Source organism: Taeniopygia guttata, chromosome 3, assembly GCF_048771995.1.
Source record: "Taeniopygia guttata chromosome 3, bTaeGut7.mat, whole genome shotgun sequence".
Taxonomy (NCBI): domain Eukaryota; kingdom Metazoa; phylum Chordata; class Aves; order Passeriformes; family Estrildidae; genus Taeniopygia; species Taeniopygia guttata.
Window position 1 is genome coordinate 48,813,570 of NC_133027.1, and position 25,248 is coordinate 48,838,817.

Below are 25,248 nucleotides of genomic sequence, written 5' to 3' on the forward strand. Positions count from 1 at the left end.
AAATTTCCAGCAAATTCTAAATATAATGTTGAGTGCCAGATTTTCCTTGTAGGCTGGTGAAATTGTTCTGTGGAACTCAAGTTGCCTTGCATAAAACTAAGCTGGATGTCTGTTGTGTGTTACTATATCATCTTGGGGATTAATATATGAAATTCCTCATTAGTGGCAGACCTTTTAAAAATTCTTCTGGTGTATGGCAACAAGAGAAATAAATGTTCAGGTATGAATATGAGCAAAAAAGGAAGCAAATGCATAGTAATCTTTTATGGCTATTTTATAATTCCTCCTAACCCCCAGCTCCCCATGTAACAGCTGAAGAGGGAGCCCAGTTTTCAGGAAAAAGCAAACTCAGTCCCAAAGGCAGAAAAATTCTAAGAGCTATAAATTAAGAAAATCATCAACTGGTTTACAGAAAGTCAAGGAATGTGCAAACACTTGTGTGCTTTCCATTCATCCCTATCTGACCCTTGCCTAGCTAATGTCCCCTTCCACAGCAGGGTTGGGAAGAATTAAGGAGGAAAACCATAAGACTTCTCCCATCCACACCATAACATACTCACCAAGGCAAGACTGAGAGTAGCATGCTGGTAACAAACAGTGAGAGATCCCTTTCTCTCCTACATTTACACACAGGCAGCTGATACCATCTGATATTAGCACTGATTTGGATCTGACAGTGAAGCTCTGGGTGGCATCCACAGGACAGCATTGATTGTTTATCCCAAACAAGTCATGTCAGTGAGAGCATGAGTCAGGCATAATGTGGAGTGGCACATGCCAGCTTTCAGCCTCTTCTTGCTGCATGGCATCCATTTGCTTATGGAGCTGGGTTTAGAATCCCTTTAGTCCCGAGTAATCATTTTCTATAATGATTTTACTAAAGTGACTGAAATAAGCTGCTCTTGCTTCTTATTCCTGTAAGGCTGATTGTCAGTAGCCATGTGTGACCTTGCAACATGCAATCCCTCCTTGGCTCTAAGATGCTGACTCAGTGCCAAGTACAGGATGAGTCAAATGCATTATTGCAGTTGCCTTAACTTCTGTAGCTTTGGAAAGCAGCTATTCCACAGTGCCTTCCACCCCCTCACAGCAGACATCTGCATTTCTTCTATATATAGATCAGAAAAAAAGCCTTAGAAGGAAGAAAGAGCGCTGGCATAGTGAGCAGCTGGAGGAACTCATGCTGGGAAGCTCCCCTTTACATCACTGGCTACTCCCAATCTCTGCAAGGAGTCCATGGCTGCACTTCTCTGATGTCAGAGGATTACAGCAGCACTCATTGCACCTCTCTTTTTCCAAGACATTGACACTTGTGGCCAGCAGTGTGGCCTGAGGGGTAGGTACTGCCTTTCACTTGTCTTGCATCAAGGTAACATTTTTATGCATCTTTATTTTTTTTTTTTAATTTAAAAAAATTTTTAACCCTGAGGTTGAAGTACATTAGGCAGCATGATTTCTAGACTCCTTCCCTGGCTCTGGTAATTCTGTAATTGTTACTTGGGGTACACGATGCCCGGCTTATAAAGGGAGGATGTATTTTTTTCACTCACACAAAGCAGGCCTATAAAGCCTAGCTACTATAAAGACTCTAGCATGGGACTTTCCATGAAACAAATTCCCTGTATAGTGGACCAGAATCTCAGATAAGAAACAGCACTGGGCAGAGCAACCTGTAGCTGTGGTTATCTGCATCATTTCATGTAATGTGCCACTCATCATGGTCAGGTGCAGCAGTGAAGTGCGGGAGTCCTCCCACAGAATGCTGTAGTGCTGCAAGACCAAGGGAACTTCTTCCACTTCCACAACATTCTTCTGGGGGGTCCAAGATTCTTTGTTAACAGAAAAGCAATTACAGTTGTGGAAATCTGGACTATAACTGTGATGTTTCTTATTAGAATCCTTGCAAAAAGAGGTTAAAAGGACTGCTTTACCAGTCTACCTAAGGAAGATTAAAAAGATAACACTTGATAGACAAGGCACTCATTTAAGAATGTTACCAGTAACCCAAACCAGTGAAAACCACATTTGAAGTCTCTGAAAATTAAAATGTCTCTGGTTTACTGCACCAGTTCTCCACACTGCTTTTAAAATTCAAAAATTCTCTGAATTTCCCTTACCAATTTGTGACAGTTTTACTGTTTTCATGATATATTTGTTATTTCTAACCTAAATCTTCAAGACAGCTTTGCTGAGAAAATTCTAGCACACAGAACTACTTCATGAAATTAGAGTGGCCGTCAGGAGCTAACAAATCTACAAAGCTTTAAATAATATATGAAACTCTGTTTCAAACTGCCTTTTACAGTGGAGTGATAAGACAGATCATTTTGGGGATTTAAGCCTCTAAATATTTTTCACAATTTTAGCTTATGGAAAACAAACAAATCTAAAATATGTCATCGGAGGGGTTCTTTGTTCACCAAAAGAAAGTGATTTGCTGTTTGCCAGAACAACAATTACCTTATCTTCAGATAGTTACTGTGGGAAAAAGATGTCTGAATTAATCAAAGAAATTAATCCAGCAAATTTTATTGGCACAAAATGTCACACTTGTGTGTCACTTTTGTGACATTTCTCTTGACATGCAAGAGTGAAGCCTGGTGTCTCAGTCCTGTGCAGTGTCACACAGAGCTGCAGAGCTCCACCCCAGATGTCACCTAGGAGGTGAGTTGCAGGTGGCTGTTCTGTGGAAGGGGATGAGGTGCTGGTGCTCTAGCACGGACCAGGAATGTCTTCTGAGGAAACACACTGCCCAGCTCAGGACAAGGGACCTGGTCTATTGCCCACCTGCCTGCTGGTGTAGGTTTTCACAGTAAGTGGTTCAAGGTGATGTTGGGGATAAGAGGCTGGATTGTTTTTGTCATTTTTGTTTTGGGAACTGGAGCACTCTGCAGCAGGATCCAAAGGACTGGAGGCTGGGACAACTGATGGTGAGGGTAAAGCTACCTCAAGCTGCACAGCCAGCTTGTTGCCAAATGTGCTGACAAAGGAGTTTTCAGCTTTCCCTAACAGATGTTTTCCAGGGTGCCAACCCTGAGACAAACCTTTTATCTCCAGGGAACCAGACCTCTAGGTCCGTAGGGCTTTCTCCCTTTGGTCCTATCTCTGCCTGGCCATCTTGTTTGTTAATGTTCACTTGTAGGGGCTGAGAGTCATTAGCTCCCTTTGAACTCGGTATGAATAAAAATAATTTAGCATCACAAGCCTGAGATAATTTTGAGTGAAATCCTGGCATATTTCAGGCAATTAAATGAATGGGTTGTTATTGGGTCTTTTGTCCAATTGATGCATAATTTTACCACCTGAACAGGAACCTTCTCTGTTCTTGCCTCTTTAGGCACATTCCCTGCTCCACTAAAATAGAAGGACTTAGAGGTGGGGTAGAAATTGCTGATCCAGCTAAAAATTTCCTGATGTTTCCTAACAGCAGAGGATGCTTTTTATGTCTTCAAACTCTCCTAGATTTTGAATAAGCAGGCTTGACATTTCCGTCTGGTCTCTTAGCCTCACTTTTGGGCATGGAAATGTCATAATCAAAATAATTCATCTGCTGCAGAAAATGAGAACCAGCATTGAACTGAGCCTCAAAATAGAATAAAATTGGAAAAAGCATGGGGAAGTTACGATACAAAGAAATGGGCTGAAGTATAGGAGCCAGCAAAGAGAGTAAGTAGAAAACTGAGTATGAAAGAAATATGCATGCCCAGATACAGAGCAGAGGGTCTGAACTGAGTGGTAGCATGCTCATAAAGTGAAAATAAATTGTGTTGCCAGTTTTCTACTATATGTCTAGGAGTTATTTCATGCAGTCTGATAAAAGACTTGCAGACACAAAGGGGTAGGCAATAAAGGAGCATTGTCTCATCATCATCTCTTCCTGATTGCATTTGAGGGAATATTAAATAATTGTTTCTTTTGCTAGCAAAACACAACTCTGCTCTAAACATATTCAATTTTTAATTCTGTTTAAGTGGCAATGGCTACTTGCTTTTTGAAAGTAGAAATCATTATAGGTGGTCAAATTATTAATTTTGTTTTAACATAATTTCAGACATCTTGGGGACAACTCTAATATGCAGCCCAGCTACATTAAGATTTGAAAAAGAGGGAATGATCATATGGGAGATTGAAAAATTCTGTTGAAAAAGCACTGAAGAGAGATTGATTTTTTTTTTCTGACTGAAAAAACTTATGCTAGTTTTTTAATTGTTTGCCATTTTCTCAAATATTAAGCTCAAAATTTTAATCTGGAAGCTCATACTAGTTTTTGCTCTACAATATATTCTGGACAACTGTCAGTAGCAGTTTTTGGTTTAGTATTTTCTCTTAATCTCTTTCCTCCCCTTTACTACTATATTTTATGTGTGCTCTGTATATTAATATGTTTTTGTACTTGTATGGGCAGAAAAAGTTGAGTCCCTGCCCTCATTACAGAGGAAATTCCTCTTGTTTATGTTTGTCACACTTTACTTACATTGGAGTATTATCATGACTTCACCTTAGCACAAAGTCCTTTCTCTTAGCATGAATCACAGTCTTTTTGGTTTTTTTATCCCTCATGGCATTGAACAAAGTCATTTTACTCAATGTAGGATTTCTGAGAACAAAAATTATCTAAATATTTGCTTTCAAGGAAAACCTTTTTATAAGAATGAAGGTTATCTGAAAGGATATTTGGAAGGATTGCTGTGAGAGCACCTGTAAAAACACCTGTGAAAACAGAGAAATTAAGTGATGATTGTTAACTATGCTGTTAATGTGCGCTCTCATTGTGGGCAGCACACCAAACATATAAAAAAAGAAATTTTTTTCCTTCACCTTTCATTGTTTCTATGTTAGCTAGACATCCTACAAATATAAGTTTGCTTTCCTTGACACCACTGTCAGGACTTCTATTGATATGAGGGTACATTGAAGAGATTAGAAGAAATACAGGGTCATAGAAATTGCCAAGGTAGATTAAATCAGAGGTCTACGTAATTCATTGCCAGCAAAAGTATTAGATAATCCACAATCTTTAGGTAACTTTCTTCCATAGAATTTGATGGCTGAGATATAGACTGTAAAACAAAGTGGATGAGAGCTGTAACCTCTTTCTTTGAAATAACAATCAGAATGTAAACAACCAATATTTTTTGGGAGGATATCTTAATGTACACATTTTTAAACATAAAAGCCTCTTGAAAGAAAATATTACTTTTTTAAACACAAACTCACATATCATGGCTCATGCTATCAAGAGGATGACAGCTCTTTTCATTGACATCTATTGTTAGCTGTGTTTCATATTTTACATGAAAAATTACATTAAAAAAAACAGTTTTCAGTTCTTAGTAATTCAGTATTTCTAACAGGAAAAAATATGTGGAAGCCTTTAATAAAGGCTGTTGCTAAATTTAAGGTCCATTACAATTAAAACATCTTGAAACATTTTTCCTTTCATTGTTTTTGCAGATGTTGCTTCTTGCAGCTTCAAGGTGAAGTATGCAGCACAATATTGTGATTTGTTGGAGAGAAGGATAAATTGACCCAGAGGATATGACACAACACACCTGGGACAAAAAAGCTGTTCTTTACGTGTAAAAATTTCACAGAAATTGAATCAGTGCAGTCTGCACCTTGCTTTCCATGTTCACCTCCAGATACAGACAGATTTGTATGAAAAAGAATTAAACATTTTTTTTTGCTCATTCATATTTTTTTCATGCATCACTCTAAGTATCTTTGTAAAGAAGGTAACAAAATCCAATAAAGCTTTGATATTTAAGCCTAAATATGACTTCTAACACTTTCTATTTTGATTCAGGAACACAACCTTTCCACACAGTAGAAGCAAATACTCTAATAACAAAAATAGTCACTTTCTATACCCAAATTATTTTCCCTTTGTAGCTATCAATGACTCCTCTACCTTCTCTCAAGTTTGGTTAAGGGTTTCAAAAATTAACAGGAATGCATAAGAGCCTGACAGAAAAATATGGACAGCATATTTAAGTAAATCACCTTGTCTTCAGAAAGGAAGGGATTAAAAAGTAGATTTCATTTATTCTAAGCAGTAGCTCACATAGCCTGTTGTGTCAGTGTCAGCTCTTATTCAGGAGACATATTCACATACAGGACAGCTTTTTACTGAATAAGTGTACCTCCCAAATTTCACATGCCAAATAAACTGAAAAATGCCTTACAAGTTTTTGACTTTGGTGGACCCCTGAGAAAGAGGTGTTTCTCATCTGCTGGCAAGGCATATTTGTCACATTTCAGGCAAGAGTATCTGGCCATCTTTTAGTTATCTATTTGCTTGCCAGAAAGAACAGATGATGTTAATCAAAGCAATGATGGAAGAGAGCATCCAAAAAGTCCACATGGCTTTTGACTAAAGTGTGTTAGATAGTGTTTTAACTTCAAGGGTTTGGTTGTTGTCACAGATCCCCACAGGGATGCCCCTAATACAGCTGTGCTTTTTCACCAAGTATTGTACATGGTACACTAACTCTCTTGCTTGTTTTTTTTCACATACTTTTTCCTATTTTTGTTCAAATGGTTACCAGAAACAATTTTGCACAACACCCAAAATGTGCTACCCTGTCCAGAATGTGTCAAATGCCTTGCTCAGACAAGCTTTGCTGGCAGTACTAATAGGGTCTCAGAGGCACTAAAATTTTCATGGTGAGTGCAGCAAACAGAGTCCAGCTTCACTGCAGAGTGGGACTATGGCCACTTGGAAGGATTGGCATAAGGCTAGCTGGAGTGACTGAAGGGTATCACCCCTGAATGCCCACAATTGCCACTGAAAGAAATTAACACTGGTTTAATCCTAAATTAATAATGTGAAGGATATCACCTGCCTGGGGTGAGCAAACAGGTGAGGATGTGTCAGAGAAAGGAAACTTTCAGGGTTTGGAATTCACACAGAAACCCATCACAAACAGGTGGGAGGAGAGAGCACCCTAAAACTACAGCTCAACTTCTACATTAAAATTCCAGTTCGTTCTGAAGAAGAGGTTTAATAAACAATCAGTCTCTCTGAGGAGTCTTTATTCTGATTTGTCATTACACACAGACAAAACTGGCTTAGAAACTGTGTTTCTAATTGTGGTGTTGAAGAGTGATACTGTTGGTTTAAAAAAATTCTGGAACTGTTGGAAACAAAAGTTTCACTTTAGTCCAAAAAACTCCCTGATTAAGAAGAGTTGCAGAAAGAATTTTTAACCAAGATAGTCTAGTGGAAGCTGTACATGCCCATGGCAGGGATGTTGGAAACAAGTGATCTTTAAAGTCCCTTCCAAACCATTCTATGATTCTATGTATTTCATGGTACCAAATGACAGAAAAATGAGATTGCAGAAAAAATTCGGTGGTTAAAAAGGCAAACTAATATGTTTGTATTATGCATGTAGTTTACACTAAAGCATAGTCATGAAAATCAGCTCTTGCTCAACAAAGAAATGGATGCAAACAGCTGTGTGCCAAATGTTGGTATTATCTTAGTGCTCAGGGAAGTTGAAATAGCAAAGAAATGGTAGGAAAGAAGGGATAATAACAGAGGAAACTGTGCCACTGTGTGTATTCCTGGTGTACCCAAATTTTAATTCTGCAAATAGTTCTTGTTGTGTCACTTCAAATGAGACCAAGTATAAACAAGTTTTTCAAAGAAGCTGGGCAATGCCCTTCCTGTGGGAGGTAATTGCATAAACTGGAACTCTTCAGGTTGAAGAAAGACTATTGGTAGAAGGAAAATATTAGTTAAGTCTATAAAATTGTGAGTTGCACGTAGATGCTGAGCATGACACTGATTATTCATTATTTTTCAGGATGTAAGAACTAGGAAGAACAAAATGAGTTTATTATTAGGCGGTTTAAAATAAACAAAAGGAAGTACTTTTTCAAGTAAGGCATAATTCACTTGTGGAACCCTTTGCGAATGTCAAAAGTATAAGTGTATTCAAAGGCAGATTGAAGACTTTCAATGAAAAATCCATCAAAAGCTATTAAACACAGTGAAGTGATTATAACATACAGCTCACAAAATCTCTGAAATGCAAATTAATGGGAGTAGCAAGGGTACAAGTTAAAGTATCCTTCTGTATTTGCCCTGTTTCCATCACTTCTTCCATAAGCACACTTTATTTATTTTTGGCAGAAATGGGATGCTGAAGTAAATGCACTTTTGAGCTGATCCTGCACAGCTGTTCTGTGTGTAGTATATAACTCAGATTTCACTTAAGCCAACAGGGTAATTTCAGTGATTTTAATGGGAGCTGAATTAGGCCATTTGGGAGAATGAGCCTCCCAATCCCATGTTTTACTAAGGGTATGAAAACTAAACTTTTTAGATTGGTAAATGCCAAAGGACGCAACAGTTGCCCAAACCATTGAGCATGTGGAATTCAGCTGCAAAGAGAGACCACTGTAGGGATTTATTTTAAAACTGTATGCAAAATCTCTAAGTTCATGATTGATCTTTCCTTGAATTTAAGTGACTGGTCAGCTGACTGCTTTTGCTCTCTTGAGTGGTAGCCGGTCTGTTTGCATGACTGTTCATCCGAGCTTGTAAAATGCAATTCAAGGCCAGCCTATAGTTTTATGGAATTATGATGATAATAGATATGGCCAGACTACAAACACGTCACCTCCCTTTTCCCAAATTATTTGCTTTCCTGAGACACTCATTAGTAAGTGCACAATTAGATCAATATTATTTGGTTTTCTTTACTTTTAGAGAAAGAACTGTTTTAGAACATAAGTCACGTATCTGCAGACAGAATGTGCCCTTAACAAAGAAAGAAAATAAAACCAGGCCAGAATATTTTAAGAATGCAACCCACAAGGCAATCGCTTCAGTCATACTACCATAAATTTGTTACTTAAGACAAATTAAATACCAGTGATGTATTAGCATATATAAACTTATAACTGTCTGATAAAAATATTTATTATTTGAAAGAACAATATTTGAAATTTCCAGGAAGTATTGCTTTGCATATGTAAGCATGTTCTCAAGACACCTCTCATCCAAGGGCTGTAACATTGCACTTCATGAGATCCATTGTATTCTATGTGGGGAGAAGGAAAAAATTCCTTCCACCGCAGTGCCCTAAAATGTGAAGAGCAATGCAGGTACTTAGCATAGGCATTTAACACTGGTTTAGATGCACTATAATAATTCAAGATTACATGAATGATGCTAATAGCTTTGACACAGGAATGATGGAGGACTCCCACCTTAGAGAGCTGTAATACTCTGGGGCACCACAAAATGCATTAAGGACACATATTTAGGTATTTGATTACTTCACTAGGTTTCAAGTGTAAGCTGTAAGGAGAGTAACAGGTATGTTCCAAAGGCAGTTCATCTCAGCCTGTGACATAATTTTCACACAGGTCACACCTGCCACTTGTGGAAGGTTGCCTTTCCCTGTAGAGAGAAGATTTTAATGGGTAACAGCTAATTCAGGCTTGACTCCCAGTTCTTCTTCAACAAGTTCCAAAAGAGGTCAGTCCTGCAAGGGGACCATTACACTATTACAAAGCAAATACTATTGATGTAATGAGATTTTGTTCCCGGAACTCACAATAAGGTCTAAGGATTTAATGTGAAATGTTTCTCTTTTTTGATGTGGGAATGGAGTAAGGGGACTGAAGTGACTTAACCCAGCCTCCTTGATAGGTTATCAGCAGAACTGGCAATGCAGTCTTTGCTTAAGAGCAGCTAAATAGAGTGTATAAAAGCTACTTTATTCTAATAGTGACTGGTTAGTAACCTAGCTCAAAACAGAGATGGAGCTAATTAGATTTGTTTCATGTTTCAATAGTCAAATATTAACTATAACAGATTTAGGTGAATGAATTAAGATTCACAAAGATGTTTATTATAGACAAATTCAGGAAACTGAATGGGAAATAAGAGCAGTAGCTTTTGCCATTATTGTCTAGACTTACTGGGGAGGTGTCAATACAAGCCACCTCAACCACATAGCACAATGAAGAGAGAAAATTCACTACTGTCAGAATGATTTTATTATCTTTACTGCAGTCTTCCACCACTCAGTAGAATATCTTTATAAAGAGGTATGGAAGAATTTCTACACGGTTCTTTTGTGGGTTTTTTTTTTGTTTTGTTTTTTTTTGTTGTTGTTGATTTTTTAAAAATACGTCCTATTATAATGAGTGACATAAGTAGAAATGAGAAGAGTATTTCTACATTTTTCTGAGTAAGAAAAATATATTACTCAGTTTTACATTGATTAATGGTGTCTTTGTTTTGAACTTTTGTATTTTAGTATATAGTAAGAAAGATGTTTTAAAAAAATCTTTCTTTTTTAGAAGAAAAGAAAGAGAAGGATGTGTTGGAAAATGTAATTTTTTAAACAGTGGATGCACATACAAACCCATACCATGTCTGCAACAGAAAAAAAAATATTTACTATGCATAGAAATTTCAATATGAATATGCATGGAGGTGATATGTACATGACAAAAGTGTTAATACTTCCATCTGAAGTTCCAAGAGGTGTCAATATGATATCTAAATCCAGTATGTGTCACATTTTTACTAATTTGGCTTTCACTAAATGTATTCTTTGAATAGATTCATGCATTGCTCAAAAAAGGTCAGTGTAATCTCATTTCTCATATGTCTATGTATATTTTTATTTACCTGTACTCAGATGTGCAAACTTACATATCATCAAAGAAAATTATGTAGCAAAATTAAAACTCATGAAAAGGAAAACACGTGGATTTTATTTCCCTATTCCCTTTTCTCTTCAGAAAAAAAAAAAAAATCCCATCTATAAACTTAATACTTTTGAATAAAATAGCCAGTCAATACAAAATAGTTTAGATAAAAAATTTTGAAAAACTTCTGCAGAAACCAATGTCCTATATTCTGTAAACTTAATTAAAACTAAGACCAACAACAATTTATCCAGTTCTAAAAGCTGAGTTGAAATATGATCTGACATAATCCTTTTGAGTTTACAACCTGAAGGCTAAAATCACTCCAGAGTTCCCAATAGGCTGGGAAAATCTGAACAACAAAAGTGTTTGCTGTCCTTCTTGAGTTTTCCAGCTGTTGAGCTCTTCTGGATTCATCTATCCTTCTTGGCAAATGTTTGGCATTTAGATGCCTCCCTGGGTGATAGATCAGACATGGTTTCTTATGCATCTGGAGTCTCCCTGAGATGGTCATGCAATCTCTGTATTTTAAAAGTAATTTTATGTTTATACATTCGCATTTGTACAAACACACAGTTCTTAAACTCAGTTTTACCGCAAGCAAGAAGCCCATAGGACTGCACACCAATAATGGGTTTTGCCAGCTCTGAAGACAGAGTGGAGCTCCTGTGCTGTTCTGATGCATCAATATGTAAGTACTCCATTGACAGCTGGATTAGTGCACAGCATGCATTTTCTTCTTTCTGAGTATTTTTTTTTAATTCAAGGGTAAATGTCAAAACAATGCTGTAAAACCAATTAAGGAGAAAGAAAACAAGATTAGAGGTGCTACTTGAATTATTTATTGTTGTTCACTGTTGCCAAGTCTTTAAATAAGTACTTAATAGACCTTACTGTAACTCTCTGAGCAATACAGTAATTTATTTAATGCACAGTTCAGCAGTTTCTTAACATTCAACTGAAATAGTCCATATAGTATGTTGTGAGCCTTTGTGAAGCCTCCTAAACTTGGACTGTTCTCCATTTATGAGTCTTCATGCAGAGGTACATTTATTAATCTCATTCAATAATCTGATATATTAAACAGGTATTGATCTCTGTGGATGGAAATATCAAGATTTGTTGACCAGAAAGACTAATTCTGACCAATTTAAAGCCAACTTCAATATTTATTGTGATGGGAGATAAATCACCTTATTCAGGAAAACAAGAAGCTGCTATGTATATACTGCTATTTATTATTGGTGTTTTAACCAGAAATATCTGGAAATCATTCCTCCATGGATTTGAATTTTAGGTATATGACCATTTAATTGATATTAATATGAAAAAGTGGGAAAAAATATTAATAGGGCTGGGGAAAATCATCTTTCCTAACCCTTACCCATCTTTTAGGGAATAGACTCAGAAAGAATTTACTTTTAAGAATGAGCAGGCTAGTAAAAATAGCTAGAGATTTACTGATTTGTGGTCTGCTAAAATCAGGAATCTTGAAGTGCAGGCACAGCTCAGCAGCCTCCTGAGAGTATTCACAAAGGCTGCATGTAAATCTTGAGGGGGTGAAGAGGGCAGCACCCACGAACAAAGCTGGATACACCTTGGTATGGGACACACAGGATCCACAATTTCACATAAGAGTGTGAAGCTTGTCCCATCTACAGCAGGAACCACGCCTGTTCTCCTACAATAGAATCTGTTTCTTATCCATGAAACCATTCCATTTGTAAACTATTGCATATCTAGGACCTGTGACTAAGATGTGGTGCAAGGATCCAAATATTGCATATTATGGACTTTAATTATTTTTCCACATCACACATTATGAAGATAAATTCATCAAGACTTTACCCTCCACATTGCCATGGAAATCCACCTGTGGAAATGAGAATGCAATATCTGTGAGGTGCTCAGGTTTTATGGTAGGTTTCCCTACCCACAGCCAACAGAAATTTCTGGTTGTAGAGGGGAAGAAGTTCTGGGTTTGAAGGAAGATTATTTCTGATGCCATTATTTGACTATTTGAGCTGTAAGTGTCTTATTCTCTAAACATTTGGGCTGAGATCCAAATCTTTATCTGTACATGTGCCTGCTTGAAAAATAGTGTCAGACACTCATTAGCAGTAACCTACTACTTTTGAAATTGACACCATTTACCTACAGGAAATTGTCTTTTTGAAATAGTACTTTGTACTGAACCATTCTGAGATAATTGTTCCAATTAAAAAATACATGGGGCATTGCTGTGCACCTCAGGATGGAAACTTTATTGTGCTGTGAAAGAAGTCAATAGGAGTTCAAAGTATTCAGCCACCTGCAGAACTGATGATAGAGAGCCAAAAAATTTGTAATTCATGCTGGAAAAAGAAACTGTTTTACAAGCCGATACAGTGTTGAAAAGGATGAGGGTTTTAGCTTTGTTTCTTCTCCTCCCCCACCCCATCTCCTTCTCTCCCAGCTTCCAAAACAAAAAAAAAATAAAAAAAGAAACTATGAATTTCTTATGTCTTTGAGTATTGCTGAGCTCTACATAAATAGGAATATGCTCGCTGTAGGGAAACAGTGAGATTCAACTATTCCCATTAAAATGCTAATTACAGTCCTTTTATAGATCCGTTGGAGAGGATTTGGGGAACAAAAATAGCACCCAGAGATTTTCACTGAAAGAAAAAAAAATATAAGAAAAAAACATGACATTAAAAAACTTGCTTCTAAATTTAGAAGCCCACTAAAGTGAGCCTAACCATTTATTCTCCCTGGAGCTGCTCCATATATTAAACTGATACTGAGAAATCATGAATTCTTATACTTAAAACGCAGCTCACAATTTGGATTATTGCACTTCCATAGATTTTGTATCCTGTCCAAGCTGTCACTGACAACTGGAGAGAAAGTCCTCCAGTCCTTACTACATGGAAATAAATATTGTGGGGAAACAGCATTAAGCAATACAATCACAAAATTATCTGTTATTAAAAATAGAGCAAAAAATTTTTAGAGGGAATATATTACTCAGCTGTAAAATAATATGTTTGCCATTCACTCAAATGTTTCAACATTATGATTCAATCTTCTAAAAAGCTGACATGGAAAATAACGATGTAATAAACCAATTTATCATAATGTGTAAAAGAAACTACTGGAATAAATTGGAATAACCTTTCAAAAACTAGCAGCTTTTAAAAGTATTAATTTCTACTCCAGATAATTGGAAAAGACACCTGGGTGGCCAAGCAATATTTTTTATGGGATTGCCCTGTCAGGGACTCAGATTGTCTTCAGAGTCAGGAGCGATCGTTTAGCACTAAGTGACAGTGAATCTTGCAAATGGGTCTTCCTGGATGCTGTTTGCCATAAATTACCAAACTGAACTCCCTTTCAAGGTCAGCCATAAAAGAAGGCAGATATCAAATGGCCTTCACAGATACCCAAAGTAGTCTTCAGGCTTCACATAACCAGGTGCTAGTTATGTTGGATCCTATAAAAGTGACTTAATGGACACACAGCATAAATTATTATCAAACTTTGAAGATATTCTTCGGAACTAAATAGCAGAAGAACATAATTTGAAGTTGTAGCTCGTAGGAGAAGGCCTAACACAAGTTTCTCCCCATTACAGAGCAATATATGAAATGAAACGAAATAACATGAGGATAGAAGAGATCAATGTTTCAAGGCACACATGCAAAACAGCTTCTTAAAGGAAAGTAAAACATACTGTCTTTCAACCTCTTTTACCTTTTGCCTTTCACAAAATCTTTTGTCATTTTTTTCTCAAGACTATCTGTGTTTACATAAGCAATGTTAGTTCCAGTGTTTCTTCTTTAAAGTGATAGTTTTGGATAAAGTAAAGTTTAGTCAGTTAGGCTTATAAAAGCAGGCACTAGTGGCACAAAACTGTGCTACAAAAGTGATTTTAGTGTTTTTTTTTTCTCTGAGACACAAGGAATAGTTGGATGACTATTGGAATATGGAATATGGAAACTGTGTTCCAACAGAAACAAACATTAATTCACATTAAAAAAAAAGTGTAGACAAGACCTGGCCTCTTTTGTGGTATCTGCATTTAAGCAGAGATCCCTGTCACTCACCACTGGAAAGTCTGGACTGATGGTTTGTTATGGAGCACTGTCTTCAATGCTTCTTATTTGAACTTCTATTGCCATAAAGGCAGAGAACTCATACTTGATACTCTGTTTTTGGAAAGGCAGGAAAAGCAGGAGAGTATGAAGAGGCTCAATAAGTGGCACAGTGCAGACAGCACCTGGTGCAGGGACACAAGCAAGCCCATGGATGCCATGGTGCTAGAGGGAGCACTAAGGGTCATAGAATGGTGAAATTGTTTAGGTTGGAAGACACCTCTAGGATTGCTGAGTCTAACCATGAACGCAGCTCATCCAGTTTTATCACTAAACCACATATCCAAGTGCTACATCTGTACAACATTTGAAAATTTCCAGGGAAGATTATTCCACCACATCCCTAGAAAGCCAGTTCCAATGACTGACCATCCTCTTGGTGAAGTAATGGCTCCTAATATCCAACCTAAACCTTCCCTGGTGCAACTTGAAGGAAGGTATGTCTCCCCTGAGCCTCCTTTTCTCCAGGTTGAACAATCCTCCTTCCCTCAACTGCTCCTCATAAGACTTGTGCTCACGACCTATCACCACCTTCATTGCCCTTCTCCAGACATGCTCCAGCACCTGAAGGATGCTTCAGCCCTTGATGTGTTTTGGTTCATGTCATGCATGGGGATCTCACAATCCCATTATATCCTTCCCACTGTCCCCTTTCTACTTCACTTAAATGTATCCTGATGCTAAAATGCTTTTAAACAATTTTGTATTGGTGTACCGCAGCCGATCAGAAATCTTTCAGGAGCTGCTGCAGCGCACAGAGCAAAGCTTCAGCTAATGCAAACTGCTGGCATGTTTTTCAGAAGCCTCTCAAAATGAGAGATTTCTTTTTGCATAAGTTATACTCTTTAACCTTAAAGCAGCAACAGACCTTATGTTACAAATACTTTGAAATAAAGGTTTAAGGATTTACGGAGTGAACTCCAGCTTAACTATGCCACCTCAGCCAAATATTCCCAACATCATTCCTGTCATAACTGTGTCATATTGTGTAGTATGAACACACGCTTCTTTAAATTAAACTTTTGATAGTTTTACAATAGTTCTGTAAGAGCTCATGAAAGGATAGAAACTTTATTGGACAAAGCACAGGCTTTTGAATGCCTGTGGTTACCCATATGAATTAGATAACTTAGAAGGTCTCATACTGTGTACGTACCTTTCTTTGCTCTGCAGTGCTGCTTTCCTCCTTCCCTCCCTGTACAGTGAGCCAGTCCTCCTTGTGCTACGATAATACTTTTCTGTCTGCTATGACCTCTGGAACTGAATAGCTGTTTCATATAATTGCAAAGCTACCCCACTCTTTCCCACTAGCTTCACTTCAATCCTGAGAAATGAAACAAAGAGAGATTCTCCTCACAGCCGCTCTTCATTGAGCTCAGATGTCTGAGCCACAGCCAAAACTAGGTCAAACAGCCTGTTTCCACATCACATACTGACCTCTTAACAATTTTGCTCTGCGATATTCCTAGTGGGTCTTAGCACAGACATTTACAAGAAATGAGAGGAATAAAATCCTCTCCAACACTTTTCTGATTTTAAAATAAATTGGTGACATAGTTTGAAGTTCAGTCTAAAGATGTGCTAATTATACAGGGAAAAATCTAATTAACTGAATCAGGAAACCCATAGCAACTATTGTCACATTCTTGTATGACAGAAGCATCAATCTGGCAGTCACTGGAGCATACGCTCAATAACTGCCTGAACTCAGATCCTTTTTCATCAAGACCTGCAAAGTTAAAATGAGATACCAGCTATGACAACAGTTCAGCTTCACAGGCCATATTGCATGAAGCAGCATTTCCTTCTCTCCTCTTTTTTTTTTTTTTTTAATCTAAAAAAAATAAATATATATATAAGAAACCTCCTAAACAAAATACACTTAGCATACTTGTAGGTTGAAAGTGTTGAAATGTTATGAAAATGACATTCCCTGAGAGTGAAAGGGGATGAATTTGTAACATAATGGAATATATATTTTTTTCTTTCTGCGGCACTTAATATATTACACTGAAAACCCATGGAATTCTTGGTAGAAGATATGGGACATTAAAAGACAGAGTGTGAAAATTCCAGGAAAACAAAATCCAATGTATATAGGAGAGATGAAATTGCACCACTGATAAAAATGATCACTTCTGTAAATTATCTCTCTCAGCACTCATTATTCTGACTACAGGAAGAAGTTAAAATATTATGGACATTTTGAAGGCTCTTCCTTCTCCAAATTTATCATGAAAAGAGGAGGAAAAATGCTAATCTCAGAGGGAGGGAAAGACACACAACTTTTAAACTGTAATAATGTAGAACCTATTTAAATAAGTTTGGTACATATGTCTTCCCAATGGTTTTAAATTTAAAAGGTTCATCCAAACAATCCCTGGCATAGATAACATTGCTGATTAAAGACTAGAGGAGGCTTTTAGGGTGCATAAGATTTTTTTTTTTTAAACAGCTGATATAGCTAGAAGGAGCTTTCAGGCTTAAAATAAATTCAATACACTTAATGGTGTTAGAAGAAAGATACAGGGCAACACAGTGCTTGGGAAAACCCAAAACTTCCTGCAAGGCTTATATATGTGTTTCTGATATCCATTAATTAGTGAGCTGATGTACAAGATACATGTAAAGAAGACACTATCTAGAAGCAGTAAATTCTTAGTGTTTGACACAAGAACTAACAAAAATCTGTGTCTGGAACACTGTAGCATCCCCAGTGGAAAAGCAAGATCTGAAATTAAGGTCAGTCTGTGGCAAGGAGCACTCAAGGTGTTAGGTAGGATATGGCATGCAAATGAAGATTGGGAAGAATATTGAAATAAAATCGATGAAAATGATCCTGGCTAGACAAGGTTTTTCAGGACTGATACAATGGTAAGGGGAAAAACTTGCTGCAAAAGGAAGTGAACTGTGTTAAGCTTTGACTGATCAGCCACATCCTTCCGCAGAAAATGGCATGTATGACACATTTGCATCTTCAAAAGACTCACCCACACTTTCTATGAAGAAGCTGAAGTGATATACCCTAGTTACTCATCTATGAGGCTTCACTTAAGGAAAATAAGGATTATAAAACAATTTGTGGATGTGTGTAGATCATAAACTCATTAAACAGGTAATGTCAGAGAGGGATTTATGTGTTCTATTTCTTAGTCTATTACTAAGACTTAGTAAGCAAAACAGCACAATAAAAGAACACAAGTAAACATCCCAAAGATTAGGACAGTTTTTTGATAATGTATTACAGAAGACACTGTCACAGACTTGGAAGAAGACACTATCACTGTCACAGACTATCACTACAGATTCAGTTGCACTTGCTTCACTTCAAATACTTCATGTATTACTCACTCAGCTAAAAATTTTTTAAATTAGGAGATAATAACTTACATTGCTAGCAGAAAATATGGTTGCTGGTCTGACATGAAAATTACCTGTTTTGCCACAGCAGTGGGGTCTGAGTTATTTGTAAGTAACAAATATATATGACTTAATTTTACAGGGGAAAGATATGGTACCATGATCACTAGAATTATAAATCATTATTTTCATCCTTTCCTTCAATATTTTAGCTTGGTCTGTATGAAAAAAAAAAAAAAAAGTATGTAGGTTGTCTTCGTTGATCACAGCATCCTCTTCTTTGTAATTTTTATCAAGACTACACTTTTATGTAAAAAAGCATCAATTTCTTTGAGTTTTATATTATAGACGAACAACCCCCTTTGGATTGTGTTGGATTATCAGTTATTCTCTAGAACCTGGGCTGTGAGAAGCATGAAATCCTCTTACAGTAATTTTTAACACAAATGACGACTTTGCTGCTGAATCCCTGGTGCACAGAGTAGCTACCACTCAGTACACAAGACATTGCTTTCAGGAGGCACTTCTCACTATGAGCTCCAGGAGACCAGTTCCTCTTATTTACAACCCGATGAGTAAAGAAATGAATATATTAATGAAATATTTGCTTTAAAACAGTGACTTCTGTAGCAACCTAGAAAGAAAAGAAACCCATAAATTCTCCCTTAATTAGATGAAAGAAACCTGATCCTTTCTGTATGGGCTTGAGCCCTACATACCAATGGAGGGCAGAATCAAATAATTTATGAATTGTACCCTACTCTCTGGTTTCAGGGCAGGTTCTTGCCAGCCATCAGCAAAACTACAAATTATCGTTTGAGTCATCATCTAGAGAAAAGTTTATATCCAATCCAGTCCATTGCCCCATCTACAATGATTGCAATATTATTTTCTTCAAGGATATAATTCAATATAGGTAGGATTCCTCAGTCCTTAATGAAGACTTAACTATTAATCTCTTGTATAAGAGATGTTAGGTTTCTCCAGTAACATTTGCTCTTTATCCATCTCTCAGGATAATTTTTTTTTTTCATAGTGAATCACCTTGGAGATCATTTTTGTAGTGCTTTATGTACAACACATTAAATTCATTCAGCATTTAACATATTTACTTGTGATTTTTTTTTCCAATAGGAAGACATAATTATAAATCTCAACATAACATTGGAACATATGCAGCAGGTGTCTTTCAAAGGAGCTAGAGTAGTTTGAAGACTGGAAGCAAAGACCAGCTGCAGTAATGTTTTTTTCCTTCTAACCCATACAGCGGAGGAGGGGAAGGTGAGAGACAACTTGTCTGGTTGACTAGCAAGTGGCAGTAGAAGGTATTGCTGTGGGTCTTAGTAGGCATACAAAGAGTTGGATGCTTGCAGCAGTACCTATTATTGGAGATTTTAAGGACCTCAGTAGCTAAATAGTCCTTCTAAAGATGTCATCACATGTATACTCTGCTTTACTGTATTTTGTGAAGCACCTTCTCTTCTTGTTGCCCTGGTATGTTTTGGGAACAAATTTTAGAATGTGTCTTGTAGAGAAAGGTTTCCTGTTTGTGACATTTCTCAGTGCCTTGGCAATACCATTTTGGTTAGAACTGTTCTTCCCTGTACTGATGAAATAGAGGGTAATGCTTCACAGGGAGACAAGAGCTGTGGGGTTTTAAAAGAAATATGCATGTCTGTGTACAGGAGAGTCCGTGAAGGCAGAAATACAAAGCCAGTGCCATATCTTCCCCATATTGTCACTGAACAGGCAATAAGGACCAGCCATCATCTTTCATCCTGTTGTCAGACAGATCCAGCATGTTCCCACACATGAGGTGGAAGAGACAGCACAGCCCCTTACCTTAAGAGGGCCCACATTTCTGTGCATAAGATCTTTAAATATCCATAAGTATCTCAGAGATTGTGATATGTGGTTTCTTTTCAACCATCATTTTCCAGGATGTGAAGACAGGCTAGGTGTTGTCCTTCAGTGGTTCTCATAAAAAAATGTAACATTTTAAACCCGTAGGAGCCAAATATCAAGCATGAAGGAAGAAGCTTTAGCCACATCAGCTCTGGAGTCACTCCCAGGGCATACTGAAATTCAACAGAAGTCAAAAATTGATATAAAGGGTCACTGGGAATAATAGTGAGGGTACTCTGTGAAGCACTATGAGAAATCCCCACACATCTTCCAGAGCATCAATGAGTTGTGGAGGTGCATTTCCACAGCACCAACCACTCCCACAATGGAAAAATCTTCAGACCTTCACAGTGAAATATTTGTCACATCCCAATAAGGCAATATTTTTGTTTCTGTTCTGATTTTTGTTGAGAAAGAATGAGATTCATTTTTGATTTGTAGAAAAGATTTCTGTTGAATTGTCTTTCCATTCAGGATTGACATTGCTATTACAAGTATTTTACTAATAAACGTTCCGTTAATTTAAAGCAGCTGCAGCCCAGAGGGCTTCTTTTAGACACTACCCTCAGAGTGTTGACAAGAAAATATTCAGAATTTTCTTGGCCCCAAGAGAACAGCCTGGAATCAATCAACACATTTTTGCTTTGTGTAATGAACAACTGGAAATTAAACCCCTGTTTTCTGTAGCTGGTCTGCCACAAATTTTTCTCTTGGTATCTGTAATAGGCTGGGCACTATCTGAGCAGTACCTGACCAACTTTGTGGGACATTCAGGAAGGTGCTGAGAAAGCAGGAGACAATTGCCTCCAAACAATAGTGGGATGCTCAAGCAGACATTTGGTACACCTTTTACCTGTGCTTCATTGACCCAGGTTTCATCAAGACTCTGCACAGTTTTAGACATAGGTAGCTGAAGTGCTCTGTGTGAGTGTATTGAGACACTGCCTGACTATTCCCTAACACCACCCTGCGATAAACTGGAATGTGAGCTACAACCAAAGGCAATTTTGTTTGGCAAAGACCTGACATAAGATAGCAAGGACATATTTAACGAAGAAGTAAAATTCACTTTTCTGCAAGGACTGGGAGAAGGAATAACAAGCATAAGTGTTTTCATGGGGTGAACTTAAATGGAACGATGAAGGGTAGTGGACTGCTGGTTATAGGTAAGTTACGGTATCCTAAAAAAGGAAACAACTGGGAAGGGAACAATAGTTCCAACCATAAAAATAAAAATAAAATGGTAGTGGATTTCTAAATAACACTTAAAACAATTTTCTTAAATAGTCTAAAGTTTACACAGGTAAGCTGTTCCTTATTTTTCTGCAACAAAAGCCTGTAAATGTTTTGCATTAAAACCTGATTCAGCAACAAGGAAAATTAATCTGGATTATTTTTTTTTTTTCAGTTTTGGAAGGAGGATGTATCTTGTATGGATTCTAACACCATTAGTACTTCTCATATCAAATATATATATGATGTAATTGACACTGTCATTGAGTTGAAACCATTAGATCAATATTAGCTTGAGAGGTCCCATAATTCTTGCAGTTTTAACATTTAAATGACATTGCTGAATATAAAGTGTATCAAACAGAGATGATTGAGCATTAATTCCTCATTATTGTGGAAAGAATGATTAACTTCATTGAACCTTCACCTGAATTTTTTTGGCAGGGCATTAAAAATTGATCTCTATTTTTGTATTTTTCTTTAGAAGTCCAGGTACAGAATAATGAGTGTTCAAAACTTGACTCTTTTTTTAGTTATTTATAGAGACAAAGATGTCTATTTTGTGATAATGTGAAATAATAATGAATTTTATGTATTCTAATTTGAACTGCTGGTATCATTGCTGTTAATGAAGTCTCTTCACAGAAGATGGTATGTTATTTCAACAAGACCAGCAAAATATGTAAATCAACATGTGTGAAACAAAAAGGGAAAAATAAATCCTGGTGCTGTCATATTTCCTTCCGAAGTTCTGCAATAAATTAGAAGTAATTCCAAAGAAATAGTTATCTTTTACTATATGACACTTTTATGAAATTGTTTTAGCTTTTTTCTTTAGTGCAGGAAAGAAATCATTACAAATAGGATACAAGTGACCTACCGATGATAAATCTCCTCCTAGATATTTCTTTGTGTTTGGCTCATTGGGCATTATATATAATAAATAAATTAATTTAAAATATGTTTACTTATATTTAATTTTGAAATAATTACTACAACAATATGTAAGCCTTGATCTTATTACCACAACCATTTCACATTCATAATTTATGGAACAGCTTATAAAGCATATTAAAGCTTTGATGATCAAAAGGCCTGGATGTAATCTGGCCTCTTTGTTGTTTTTGGCTGGTGATTGTCTACAGTAATCTGTTTGTATTTGATACTATCACGGTTCTCTAAGATACTAACATACAGTAATATTAGACAACTACAAAGACTGTGGGATGGAAATTTTCATTTGCTCCAGAAAATATTAATCAACTCTGCAATAACAAAAACCATAATCACTGTAATTAGGTTGTTCAATATACAACAAATTTTGATTCATCATTCTTAGCTGTATTTTCTCCAGTTCCCCCTACTCTAACTCAAATACATTTCCTTTTTGTCTTCTCCATATGTCTTTGTTGTTTCAGTGATTCTGTGAGATACTTTGGAAGTAACTGTAGTCATATTGAATCAGCTAGATATTTTAATATCAGAAGCTCTCTAATTCTCAATATCATTACAACTACTTCACTTTTGTGACTTGGATTTGGTCATTTCAAAAATGATTATTCTGGTTGCCTCACATGCCATTCATAGTTTTCTCTAGAAGAACCTTCCTTGATGTTAGTAATCTTTTGATCAGCAATTTTGCAGGGTTAGTTGGTTATTTTTATGAATAGCATGATATCTGGACTGATCTTTCCAATGGGATAATGAAAGGTAGAAATGGAGAATTATCTGCTGAATTGATTTGAAAAAATTAATTCTCAAATGCCACAGTCAGAAGGTCATGGTAATGGCAGTGGCACAAGGAGTCAGGCAGAACAGAAATTTTACTTTCAGGGAAGCAAAGAGTGCCCAGAGGAGACAAGGAGGCATGCCCTGGGCAGCAGGTTCTCCTGGCACTGCCATCATCACCTGCACTTGGGCTGGCTGGCATATTTTCAAATGAGTAGAATTAAACCCTAAAAAAACAATCCACCACAAACCCAACAGGAAAGCATCCTCCCTTGGATTAAATGACCCAAGAACCTCAGCATAAGTTTTAATTCCCTGTTTCTTCTTTAGCACACTGAAATACAGTTAACAGTAGCAAGTGTTCATATTAGATAAGCAGAATTGTTGCTACTCACATAATTATGCTGTTTCTGTATCTGAGTCTGGCAGTGAGAGAGAGAGCAAGACATCACATCACACTGTCAGGACAGTTGGTGCCTTTGACTAGAATCCATTTTCTGGTGATCAGAGATGCAGTTTTTATAACTACTTCTGTGCAAACTCAAACATCAATGAAACAAACATCTTTCAGAAGACAAGCTCCTTTTAAACCTTTTTTTGCAATGTTGATGTGTTTAATGTGTTTTTAAAAAACTGCAACAAAGACAAGTGTGCAGATCAAAAAGTGCATACAAATAGAATCCTTAATCTGTATCTGTAATAGGAACTGAGCTTTCTGAAAAGTACAGAGATATATTTTTTAATGACTCAGACAAATCCTTTCCTAAATATATTCATTAGTTTGGGGTCTTTTACTTTTTCTGTACCTAGCATAACCTCTTCAGAAATCTTGATATTTAGAATCCTGTTCAAAAGCTGTTCACAGTAAGTCATCTGGGGCACTCAAGAAAGTTTTGTTGTTTCAAAACTCTCCTCCCCCCACCATACAAACGCCATTGCTGAGGACTCGTGCTTGCCATCTGCTGGCACTTTCTAAACCTCTTATAAGCACATTCCTGTTTTGTGGCTTCTCTCTTGTTCCTCCAAGCGACACAAAGCACCCCCACTACTGCTGAGGTCAGGCAGAAGTTACAGGTGTCCCAAAAAGGCAGCATCTCTCCAGTGGGATGCCCAGATACTGAATTTACCACATTTTCTGGGCACTTTGCCTGATTTTTTTCTCTTTGAAGTGTGTTTTTTTTGTTGTTGTTGTTGTTGTTGGTTTTTTTTTTTTTTTTTTAATAATCCTGGAACAACTACTTCTTGTTTAACTAGGAAAAGCATTTTAAGAAATACTAGTTAGCATTTATGAGAAATATTTTATTTCCATGTCATTTTGATATGGAAATGTTTAGGATTCATGCCAGTGTCCTGCTCATAGCAGGGCACTTGGAACTAGTTGGTATTTAGGGGTTCCTCCAACCAAACCAAAACCTATATAAACCAAAATTCTATGATTTTATGATTTATAAAATCTTTTGACAGTAAAGAAATGTTGAAAAAGGCATGCCCACATAATGTAAAACTGCATGAACTTCCTTTCAAGACTACGTTTTAAGTCTTTTCAATCACTTTATTAATATGACAGTTATTTGCAATTTTAACCATATGCACTTGTAATTACATTTTTTATGAATATGTTAAAAAATACATGTCTGTGCATGAATATGGAAATGCATGTAATTTTATAAAGATATTTGTGTGTCCATGTGTTTCTGTATGGCAAGCAAACAAACCAGCTATGACTGAAAAATTTTGAGCACCACTAGAATTTCCTTGTCTTTAAAGGGATGAGCATACATGCATGCATGCACATACACTCACATAATATCCTTTCATGTGTGTCCTGTAGGAGAGCAGGTAAATGGAACTGCTTTCTTCTGTTTTACATTACCCAACCTGTATTCTTCAAGCAAAGATTGAAACCCAGCAGAATTCATGTTCTGTAATGATAGTTATCCCTGGTAGGGAAATTTTTAAGTGGCTGAAGTGGTAATTTTACAGAAGTACTGCATAGCAAACTTTCATTTGGATGAGGAAAATGTAGTGTGATAAGACCAACAAAATAAACGGGGTCTTCCATCCTGTTTACACAAAATGACTGCTGAGTCCCAGGGGTGGAGATGAGGACTTGTGCTCTCAGCCCCTACACACAAATGCGCCATTCTTACACGAACCATTTATGAATGATTTATCACATTTTAATTTCTGGCTCATCAGCAATGCTATC

The 25,248-nt window shown here is 36.8% G+C and overlaps 1 protein-coding gene and 1 long non-coding RNA gene across 6 annotated transcripts in view; one reads left to right on the plus strand and one right to left on the minus strand.

The window, feature by feature from the left end:
• The window catches only part of HS3ST5 (heparan sulfate-glucosamine 3-sulfotransferase 5), a 192,250-nt gene that overhangs the window by 43,390 nt on the left and 123,612 nt on the right, over nt 1-25,248 (minus strand). The gene's annotated exons all lie outside the window — the stretch shown is intronic.
• Nucleotides 778-5,774, plus strand: LOC115494315 (uncharacterized). The gene is made up of 2 exons (XR_003959281.2): nt 778-1,336; nt 5,455-5,774. It is a non-coding gene; the product is annotated as an uncharacterized lncRNA (long non-coding RNA).